Source organism: Camelus bactrianus, chromosome 2 (assembly GCF_048773025.1).
Source record: "Camelus bactrianus isolate YW-2024 breed Bactrian camel chromosome 2, ASM4877302v1, whole genome shotgun sequence".
Lineage (NCBI taxonomy): Eukaryota > Metazoa > Chordata > Mammalia > Artiodactyla > Camelidae > Camelus > Camelus bactrianus.
The window spans coordinates 118,101,812-118,113,881 of NC_133540.1; the positions used below are offsets into that span (position 1 = coordinate 118,101,812).

At 42.4% G+C, this 12,070-nt stretch overlaps 1 non-coding gene across 1 annotated transcript; it reads left to right on the forward strand.

Annotated features, from left to right (window-relative positions):
- Positions 1-73, forward strand: TRNAD-AUC (transfer RNA aspartic acid (anticodon AUC)). The gene has a single exon. It is a non-coding gene; the product is annotated as a tRNA-Asp (tRNA).
- Positions 74-12,070: the final 11,997 nt, after the last annotated feature.

Sequence of the window (12,070 nt, forward strand, 5' to 3'; positions counted from 1 at the left end):
GGAGGGTATAGCTCAGTGGTAGAGTGCATGCCTATCACGCACGAGGTCCTGGGTTCAATCCCCAGTACCTCCTCTAAAAATAAATAAATAAGTACACCTAATTACCTCCCTCCCCCACCCCCCCAAAATACCTATGTAATAGCCTTATTTTTGCATCTTGCCCTACAACACCGGAAATACTACCTGGCCCTTTATGGGGAAAGCCTGTCAACCCCTGTTCTTTCCAAATGCCCAAGAAGCATCATTCTGATTTAAGGATAAGATATATGTATGTATATGCATGACTGGGACATTGTGCTGTACACCAGAAATTGACACATTATAATTGACGCTACTTCAATTAAAATTTTTTTTTAATCAATTTAAGGATAAGGGGACTGAGGCACAGAAGAATTGGCTGACATGGCTCAGGTTGCAGAGCTAAGGCGGGGTTGAGATAGGATTTGAACCCAGGTAGTCTTGTCCTGGGCCCACGCTCTGAATGGCACTTCCGCCCAGCGTTTGCAGAAGTCCAGGGAATTAACTAACGGCTGGAACTGGAGCAAGGGGAGAGGAATGGTGGGGATAAAACAGTCCTGGTGTGGGAACAAGCAGGAACGGGCGGCTCCTCTGGCCGACCTGATGTGTGTGGACTTGGGCTCAGGGCTGGAACACAATGCCTTGTTCCCCAGAAAAGAATTCCTGGCCAGGAACATAGCATTTCTTGCTTGGATGACTGGGCATATTCCCAGCGCTGCAGGAAATGCCGGAGAATGAGCAAGTCTGGTGGGCTGAAGGTGGGACAGATGAATGGAGCTGGCAATGGCTGGGGGATAAATCTGTGGAGATGTTCAGGCAGAGGGTGGGTCTTGGAAGCCCAGGGTAGAGTTGGGAGTCATTAGCAATAGGAGCTGAAGTTTTGGAGAATCAGATTTCATGCACTAATGGAAGAAATTCTTCCCTCTGTTTACAGAATGTTAAAAAGTTCACCTTCTCAGAATGGGAGCAGGGACAGGGCACTTACTCATCTTTGAACCTCTGGGGTGGAGGGAAATGGAGCCAAGTTCCTGGATTGAGTGGATCCAGGCGAAGGAACCAAAGCTATTTTTGAAATGGGTTATCTATGTCAGTATATGATATCACTTTGCATACACACACTCCAAGGGATCATAAAGGATGTATTTTTAAAACTCCCCTGTGTGCATAATTTACACAGAATTATCTGACTAGCTTCAGAGAGCTTCAGAAGACTTCCAAGGAAAAGCAGAGGGGAAATACTCTGTGTGATTGGGAACAAAAGGGGAATTTCTTTCCAGTGAAGTTTCCAAAAAAAAAAAAAAACCTAAACAACAACAACAACAAAAAAAAGACAGAAAGAAAGAAAGGAAAAAAAACAAAGGAAGAAGCAGCCTCTGATTACATAATTCCTACCTGGGAAAGTAAAAATTTTTGATTATCTGTTTATGCCCTGCCAAACTCGGAGCCCAGAGGAAATCAGACACGCCGAAAAGAAACTGATCTCTACCACTTCCCCATTTTCCCCGCTCTTGTTTTGTGGCCTCTGTAACCTTGAAGAGCAGGCCTATGTGGGCTTAAGGCTGGCGTGGAGATACAGGCAAGGTGGATTCCCCACTGGAGCAGGAGCTGCTGGTGAGGGAGAACAGGATAAAGGCAGAGAAGGGATGAGGCCACCTCCTAACCGGGGGCAGGACCGAGTCACCTTTGCCCACTACGGGGATTCTCGTGGAACTTCTGTTTTCTCAAGAATTCTTGGGGCAAGTAAAGAGGAAAACATGAGGCTGTCTGAGCTTTTAGAGGAAGTAAGGGTTTATTGAGAATTGGGGTGTGCCCATCTTTGGAATTTTTGCCTTGGTTTTCCTTGGGGCCAGTCCTGGTCTATAAGGTGCCTGTGTGTAAGTTATAAAAAGACGATCTGCTGCCCCTGGCCCCCTACCCAGGGCAGCCTGAGACTAGGACTAATGGCAGGACAAGGGTGAGGAGGCCCCCACTTGCCCTCTTGGCTGGGCCTGAGGGCAGAGCATAACTGCACATCTGCCCCCTCCCCTGTCCTGTGTGCCCTATGCCTTAATTTGCAGAAAAAGCAGCATCTGAAAAGTGGGTGCTGCAGAAAACCTGATGATGTGGCAGCATGCAACTCAGTACTTAATGCGTGTCTGTCTCGAACATCGGTTTGTCTTTTCCTTGGACAAACAATGTAACAGTAGGCCTGGGGACACCTGTCATTTTTTGAGCTCTATTCTCCTCTGGGTTTAACCCTATGAGGGGTCATCCAGGAGGCACTTTGAAAAATTGCAGCCACCCTTTGAGCTGCCAGGATTCCACTGAAGAAATGACCATTTTGGTGTCCTAAGTGAAACTGAAGAGCAAATCAACAAGATCTAGGAAATCCATTAAAAGAAGGAAAAATACAACATGGTCCCATATCTAATACGAGAACGAGATTTTCATGAGACATCTGCCAAAGAGAAAGCTACATATGCGCAAATACACAGCAGCTGTAGAAACTCAAACAATTATCTTTCCTGATTTGAAGGGAGCATATAATTTAGGTGGAGGAGAGATTTGTTATATTTACTTCTGAACCTGACTTGAATTTAATGTCACTCTGTCATTTGTGAACAGCTCCCAAGTACCTTGTCAGAGAGTTGCTTATTAAGCCACAGCAAGTATATTATAAAAATAGCAGACAATCTAAACTGTGAATCATTCCACGAAACCCCAGTGGCCCTGACACAACTGGATTCTGCCCTGAGTTAAACAGTTGTGCAAACATGAGCTCAGCTTCCTTTTCATGGCAGATCCGGTGCTAACTCCTGGGGAAGGAAGATTCACTAGGCATCGCTGTGTCTGTAAGTGTCCACAACCCAGTGGGGAAGGAGCAAAGAAATTTTAAAAATACATTACAAGATAAGGTAAGTCATTAGAGATCAATTAAAGGGATCACTCTGAAGTAGCACTGATGGAGTATAGATTATATGTAGAGTGTGCTGGGAATACAGAAGAGGAGGCAATTCACCCAGCCTAGGGATGCTGGAGAAACATCAAGGCAGATATTTGAACTGTGTCTTGAGGGATGAATGAGAGTTTGAAGATGGCATGGGGAGTCTTCTCCGCAGAGAAACAGGATGGGCAAAAATTTGGAGTCATGACTGCACAGGTAACGAGCGAACAGGGAAGATGTCGGCATGGTTGGATTGCGTGGTGTATGTGAAATTGATAAAGGATGAATTTGGGAAAGAAGGCAGGGTGACTGGGCCAGGCTCAGTGTGAATGTGAGCCCTGAAAGTTTTCAGGCTGAGAAGGGCTCAAGCAGATTTGTGTTTTGGATGGAAGCTTCTGATGGTCTGATCTGCAGAGCTCAGCCTCGCAACGAGATCCACCTTAAGGGTGATACATAGTAGTATTGTTCTCACTGATTCCGAACATTAATCCATTTCCTAAAGTTCTTTGCTTATTCTCAGAGAGTGTTTATCCCCTAGAACAGGGGTCTGCAAACTATGGCCCACTGGCCATATCTGGTCCGCCACCCATTTTTATAGATAAAGTTTTATTAGAATACAATCTCGTCATTATGCTGAGTACCGTTGATGGATGCTTTCATACTATGGCTGACTTCAAAGCAGAGTTGAAGAGTTGAAATGGAGGCCATATGACTTGCAAGGTCTGAAGTATTTATGAGTTCGTGTTTCACAGAAAAAGTTTTCCGACCTTCGCCCTTTGGTTCTCCAAAGTCTTTGCCATCTTTCCCATCAGATCAGAAACTTCAGAGATTGCCTTGAAGGTTTACCTCATTACCTTTTGTACTGATCACGTTGGCCTTTATCAAGTGGCCAGATTTGATTGTGTTCTTCAAGCCAGGAGTGGGAAACAGAGTAGAGAATCACGTGCAAAAGAGGCAGCAAGACACTGAGCACAGGAACTGGGCATGTCTGGTCAAACCACTCCAGTTCTTTTCAGCAAGAGTCCCTGAGAATGAGATCAGCAGCCTGCCAAGAACATTGATTGCATCAGAGTTCACAAACCTTATAGGAAGGACAGAACTGATTAGCTAGTTGTGTTGATGGTCAAACAATGGTTCCCAAAATATACGGGTGAGTGGGCTAACATCAATCTCGAAGATCTCTAACAAGTTTTCAGCAGACTCTGGACTTAGTCCTGTCCTGCTCAGCATTTTTATTGGCACAGATGAATCAGAAGCCATGTTACCAAGCTGAAGTTTGCCCATAGCTGAGGGGTGAGGGGGACAGTAATAACTGGCATTGATATGTCAGCATCATTGTTCCAAAAAACTTCTCTGTAAGCTAGAGCAGTAACCAAAACGTGCTCTCCTAAGTGAGAAATATGAGGCTTCTGCAGGTCCACACCCTAACATTCCTCGGCCCTGGGGAAAGAGTACAAATGAAGACCAGCATTCCATATATCCAAATATTTAGAAGCTATAAATTAATCTAACAGACTTGTGTTCTATCTTCCTACCTGGACACCACCTAGAAGCCTAGATTCAAATTCAGAATTCTCTGGGTTAATGCTGGAACATGGCAGCATGGGAGAGCCAGTCCTATTCCCCTAGGTCCCAGCCCTTGACCCATCTTTCTATTTTCTGACCTGCACTTGGACTCCTCAGCAACTTTTGTCCAGTTGCTTCCTCTTTACTGCCTGATCAGTTACATTTGTCATTTGATGTCATTTATCTGGCTCCACCCTCTGGCTTCTATACATCAACCCAATTCTTCCATTGTTGATTCATCTGTTTCCAGTCTCTTCAGGTAACTCTGGTCCAGTGCCTACATTTAGCAGTCCCCAGGCAATAGTGTCCCGGATGGACTCCCCCTAGGGCAGGGAAACAGAATCTGGACAACTCCCATCTACCTTCCAGCTCCCAGGTCTTGTATGATAACTCCTCTCCCTTGTCAATATCTTTTGAATTTAATCACAAAGGATGAACACATACTTCAGCAAATTTGGGGCAGCAGGAGTGGGAGGTAGTCCTACCTGCCAGCAGTATATTTCTTTGAATGCTAGTGCTTTTATTTTCAAAGTGTCACACATTTTAAGAAAAATGTTTTAACCATTGGAATATGATTTATGTATAACATACACTCTAAAAAGTACACAAAACATAGACAGTTTAATGAATCATCACAAGACATGTAACCATCATGTAAACAAATGCCCCAGAAACCCCCTGCCCCTTTGTGCCTCCCTATCTTCTCCCCAAAGGAAACCAAATACTATTGTTGGTTTTGCCTACTTGGGGATTTTATGTAAATGGAATCAAACACTATTTATTCCTTTGTGTGTGGCTTCTTTCACGCAGCATGTGTGTGAGGTTCATCACTGTGCCCGGTGTAGTTCAAGTTCACTCACTTTCATTGCCATGTGTCCATTATGCCATGGTCTATTTATACATCTCATCGTTGAGGGGCATTTAGGCTGGATCCAGTTGTTGGTCTTTATGACTAATACTTCCATGAACATTCTTGTAAACACCTGTTAGCGCACCTGAGCACGGATTTGGGCTTGTACACCTGGAAGTGAACTTCTGCATCGTGGGTTTTGCATTTCTCAACTTAGTTGATACTCCCCAACAGTTTTCCAGAGTGATTGAACCAATCTGTACTCCCACCTTCAGTCTGTGAAAGTTCTGGTAGCTCCACATTCTCATAGGTTTTTTTTTTTTTTTTTTAAAGAATTTATTCTCCATGAGATAGCCATGTTTGTTTCTATGTTGGAAAATGTTATATATGTATATATATATATATTTTTTTTTTTGCTGAAAAGGAAGATGACCCTTCTGGAATAGGTACCAAGTTTATCCTGTGGCTTTATGTGTCCCAAAGTGGAGGAGCTCAACCAAGCTGACCTCTTGGAGGTTCTTGACTCAGAGTCTAGCCTTTCACCAAACTATTTCATATTCAGGGGCCAGCTTCGCTCCTCTGTCTGTGAAAAGGATCCATTGCTGAACTTCAATTCATTTTTCCAAGACAGCACTTATCTGAACGCTCTTATTTTGATTACATGTTCATCTATTTGTCACTTAGATTTGCCTCCAAGTCCTTTCAAGGAAACGGACCATATACTTCTTTAATATATACCTCCATCACCTGCAAGAATTCTTGGGACCCCATGGGGAGCAATCAGTATTTGCTAACGGACTGCCTGGCTCAATGTAGCTTAAATTCCATCTTTATTTTTATATGATAGTTTCAGTGATTTAATGAGTGGCTGTCACTGACAAGGCACTTGAGCACTGTGCATAAAATGACCAATAATATAGAAATAAAGCTTTGCTCAGAGACTAATACACAGAACTGCCTTCCATGTACACATTACTCTTTATCCTAGAGGAAACAATTCTTTCTTCAGTCAAGTGCAGTTTGTTTTCATTGATAAAAATAAGTAAATACATATTCTCTTCTCCTGCCTTATTTGAATGCCTACAAAATCAGGAATCATATATAATATTCAACTCAGCATGAATATGCAGAAAGTGCTGCATCTCTTTATTTAGGGATTTTAAACATTGTAGTCATGTTCATCATGGTGACTGTAGGCTTTTATACCTAAGACAGACTCATTTCTCAAAGTCATATTTAAATATCTCAAATAGTAGTCTTGGCCTCTTGGGTATTGCACAACATACAACTGAAGAAGGAAGGTTAACCTCGCCAAAAAGAAAAAAACAATGTAAAGAAATGGTGCAGCTGTGGATATATTATGTTGAAGAAGAAGCAGGATCTGGGGAAAGAAGAGGAGAATTCTAGGAGAGCCAAGTCTGCAATGGGAATCTGGATGTTGGCTTCATCTGAGAGCACAGTGTGGGAGTTGTTCTCTAACTTAATGATGCTCTAAGTGAGGTATACAATTTTTTTCTCAGTTGCATGTTTTGTAGGCAAGGTTTCTCTTCTGCTCCTTCCTATAATCTAAATATCAAATACTGACAGTCCAGATAGTTACCTGGACCTAAGCACACACACCCAGCTTCACACCTATGGCTTTGCTGCTGACTTTAGATTTTAAGACAGCTTCATACTTTCATTCATTCATTCATTCATCCATTCATTCATTCATTTGTTGTTTCATTCGTTTGTCCACTTGTTTAACTAAACAGTCAGGCAACAAATACTTATGTAGCATCTATGATAAGCCAAGTGTTTTGCTTAGTGCTCAGAGAACAATGATGTGTCATCGCCAGACATTATTTGAATAATTACACGAATAATCGTAAAACCTCGAGTGTGAGTGCTTTAAAGGAAGCAATGGCAATGTGCATTACAGGGATTTGACTTAGGGAGGTCTGGGATGTTTTCTTGAGGAAGAGATGACTGGGCTGATATCTGTTAAATGAACAAGTGAATTAACTTGGTAAAGTGGGGGGAGTTGAGGGGAACTTGAGGAAATGAGAATAACTTGTGCAAAGGCCCTGTGGTAGGACAGTGTGACCTACACGAGGGCTAGAATGAAGGTTGGTGTGGCAGGAATGGAGACAGCAAAGGGTGTGGGCAGAACCTTGTGGGCCCTAAAGGATCTTTGTCCTTATCTTAAGAGCAAAATTGACACTCGGGGAAGACTAGGTGGAACATAGGAACAGACCCAATTTCACAGTGTGAGTTGTGGGACTCAGAGGCACTCAAGGAAGAGGGTTTTAAAACTTTCTGTTCTTGCTTACATAGTCCCTGGTCCTCAACTTGACTCAATTACAGGTGTCCCCTGACAGCTGTTAGCTGTCAGGCAGGCTGGCCTCCCAGGCCTGAGCGGATAATGGGGAGGATGCTCAGGGGTGGCAGAGGGCCATGCTCCAGTGGTCTGGATCTGCTCTCTTCTCTGCGCACAAGAAACCATTTGAGCAGGATGTCTGTGCTTGCTGCTTGAAGATCCAAACGTGTTTAGCTGTAACAGTCTGACAGGGAAGACTTGTTTCAACGTTAATAGTACACAAGATGCCCAACTGACATAATCTCTCCCCTGAAAGGTAGCATGTGGCCTTTGTGCACTGAAGCTTTCATCTACAACAGAGATGCAATGTAGATAAATTCAAAATATAAACTTAACCCCATTTAGAACACTAAACATAAAATACATCATAAATGGCATTTTCAGACTCCAGGTATTGAACATTTGGAGATGTAAAAGATCTGAAAAAAAATTTGATTCTAGCTGTTATAATGCAGAGCATGTTAAGACAACAATAATAACAATAAGAATTCAGGCAGAATTCTGGGCGGGGAAGGAAGGGGAGGGGTACCTGTTTCCTGAATATTGAATGGATTTGTCCTAGAGCAGAGTTTCTCAACCTCGGTGACCTTGAACCCTGGAGCCGGATCATTCCTGGTCGTGGGGCTATCCTGTGCGAAGTAGCATGTTTAACAGCATCTCTGGCCCTTACCCACTGGACACCCACAACACGACATTCCCTCTCCCACTTGTGACAACCAAAACCATCTCAGACATTGCCAAATGTCCCCTGGGGGAAGAAGTCCACCCTCCACTTTTGAGCCCTGAACTAGAGTATCCATAATTAATGCACTTGGTGTAGAGGCTTTGGTGTAATAAAAATAAACATTGCCAATAATTTGTTGATTGTTTTACATAAAAGTGTTTTTAACATTTTCCATAGAATGTGGCCAGAGGTTCTGCAGCCTGAAAGCAGTTTTACTTCTCAAACTATTTAGACACATAGCATGGGTAGGAAGATGACCACACTTGACACTCCCAGCTAAGGGCAGGCCCCTTTTTATCCCCTGAGGGCAGGTGAGCTTAGGATTCTGCAAGTCCACCGTTTCACTTTAAGTTGGAAGTGCAAAAACACCTTCGCCATGTCTTCCTTCGCAGAAGAACAGAAAAAGAACGGGGTGTTCATTTTTTGTGCTCTTGAGAGCTTATATGATTTCTCCCCATCTCGGGTTTGGTGGGAGACGGGAGAGTATTAACAGCTGTAATACAATCATCAGGATGCTTACGCAAAGTCTGGAAGAATTGGAAAAGCTTTGGGAAATTTCCCAAGAGACTGAAGTGCTCTGACAGGGGTCCGGTGCTCCCCCTCCTCTGCTGGGACCAATTGCACTATCCGGCTTGGGTCACCGCAACCGTGTAGATTGAAGATTTTTTGTTTTCCATCTGTTTGCTGGGCTGTACTTGAGTGACCTTGAAAACTGGCCAAATCTCCTTGGACCTCCACCGTCCTTTTCTCTAAGAATGAAAACAAAAGCAGCAGCTGAATCCCTTATCCGAGTGTCGTGAGGTTTAATGAGATCACAGTTGGGGGATCTGGTGTTATCATTTAAGGAGTGTTACTTCTCACCTTGACGCTGCCAGGGCTTTCCCGTTATTTTGCCTACTTCGTTCTGTTAAGTTGGTTAGGTGGGCAGATGTTTCTTTAATATAATTGGAGACGCAGGATTTAGAGATGTCACAGAAGTACCTGTCAACCACCCTAAATTTAAATTTGGTCAATTGAGATTCGATATAGACAAAGTTAAGCTTATTTCATGTATATATAAAATATATAAGTTATATAAACTTACGTATGCAAAATAAGGTTAAACTTGTCTATAGTAGTTTTGTCTATATATGTAATATGTATATAGTTGTTTTCCCTGTATAGGTAATACATAAAATAGATTCAAACTATATTATAGCAAATATCCTAGAATAGATTCATAATGTAAATAATAATAAAATACTATCTGAAAATTTTAATACCTCAATAATATACCTTAATAATACCTGAATGGCTTACATGATTTGAAAGGCTTTTGGTGTTTTAGATTAGGACTTAGAAGCTATATCTATTGAAAATGTGAATGGAGTTAGTAAAAATTAGTTGGTCTGAATGTCAGGAAGCCCTAGACAGAAGTCACCCCAGGCAGCCCTTGTGTTTATCTTGGAAAAGGAGAATTTATCTACTACCCCTGAAAGGATATAGAGACAGGGATTGTTTTGTTTTGTTTTGTGGTCTATGTTGCTGGCAGTAGGAGGATTAGGAAGGAAAATGTTGGTCCATTTATGTTAAGACCGAAGACTAGGATCCCTGACTGATAAGAAATTAACCAGATAAATGGGGGTTGGTCTAGCGAGGAAAGCAAATTATAAAAATGAGACCAACATCTTTGAAACTGGAGCATGATTTTGGAACATTCCAGCAGCAGCAGCGTGGGATGTTAGTCCATGGAAGAGGGTGGGAGGGAGAGACCTGTGAGTTTTGCAGTCCTGGCACTCAGAAGTGTGCGCCCTGAACAGTAAGACTTTCATCCCTGTCCAAAAGGATACAAATAACCCTGCATTTGTGTAGTTTGCAAAGCACTTCTCAGCCACCATTTCGTTTAATCCTCAAGACAATCCTGAGAGTGGCTGTCATCATTTTCAATGGATAAAGCCTGCTCAGAAGGGTTAAGGGACTTGCTCAAAGGCTTTTGATTGGAAATTGGTGGAGAATCAATTTTAGCTCCTACACCAAGTTGCTTCCCTTAAAAAAAAAGAGAGAGAGAGAGAGAAGATAAATCCCCTTTTTAAAAAAGGGTAAAATAAAATAAAACCTGAAAGCAGTCAGGACTCCAGGTGGAATTGGGGATCAATAGGATGGTTTTGTTTGCTTTTTGGAAAAGTTTCTTCCCTTCCAACTTACCACCCTTCCCTTTTTAATTTTAATTTCCTGCTAGTGGTCCTGGGGTAAGATCATCTTTCATTTTAAGAAGGTGAGAAAACCTGTCTTCTTGTTAATCACCATCTCTTTCCCACACTGAAACTTCCTGTAGGCTAGCTGGCCAAATCTCAAAAGTAGCTTCCGGCCACCGTGTCGCCGAGTGATAGGTACATGAACAACTGAGTGTTGTGGTTTTAATCACTGTGATCTCGCCAAGGACCGTGTCTGTCTGTCTCTCTCTGTATGTGGATTCCCAAGTACCAGTTTTAAGATGCACTGAACACAAGTCTGTTCCTGTAACTGACTGAGAGATCTTAGCCCACGGAGGTGCGGCTCTTCCGATGAGTGCACAGCTGCCCTGCTCGCTCACGGCAGCCACGCCCATAGCACCGCAGCAGCTGCCTCTTTCACTTCTCAGTTTTTATTTTTTTTTAATTTCTCAAGTTTCTTGTTTGTTTTTGCCCTCCACTGATTTGGCAGATACATTTCTACTTTCCGGAGAGATGTTTAAACCATTCATGGTAAAGGTATATTTTTTAATGTGTGTCCTGTCAACAGTATAGCGAGGATACAATTTTAGGCACTCAAAATATGTTTAAACACAACCTAGTAAATGTTATGGCTCATCATTTGGCGTTTGGCCTTTGCAGTTTCATTTCATTTAATGCCACATTCGATGTTCTTGATCTGAAATCCTTCCTTTTATCTTCGTCTTGAAGGCAGTGTTTTGGTTTTTTTTTTCAAATGTGCCCCATTCGACTTTCTTCTAATAACACCCTCTCAAAATATACTGGATTCCTATAGTAATTCATATCAGTCTGTGTGTCTGCCTGCCGGTCCGTCTGTTCTGTAGCATCATTTACCCATATAAACAAAAAATGCTTACTCTGGAAGGTGCTAGGACATACCACCAGACTATCAGACCAAAAAGAAGTCTTGTGCTCTGTGGCCTCTGTGAGCGCCACACGTATTGCCTTTTCAAAGCAAGACATCTGGCCATCGCTCACCCACCCCCTCGGCCTTTCATGGCATAATTTGGCTGCCTCGCCACTTCACTCAGATTTGAGAGTTAATTATTTAATATGTTTGCAAAGCACATTGGGTTCCCTAGAGAAAGTGTGCCACATAAATATATATAAATGAATAATTAATTAAAGTTTAAGCAGATCACTTGGTGAGTTCTTCCTTAACTGCCTCATTTTCCTAATGAGATGTTTTGAAGTTCCTGTCTAAGTTTGGTTCCTCTACCCTCTTCCTTTCTGGCACTTTCTCTTTCTTCCTCTTCTTTTCTTTTTTAATTTTTAAAAAAAAATTTTGAGGGGGTAATTAGGTTTACTGATTTATTTTTTTTTAGAGGAGGTACTGGGAATTGAACCCACGACGTTGTGTATGCTGAGCATGTGCTCTACCACTGAGCTGTACCCTCCC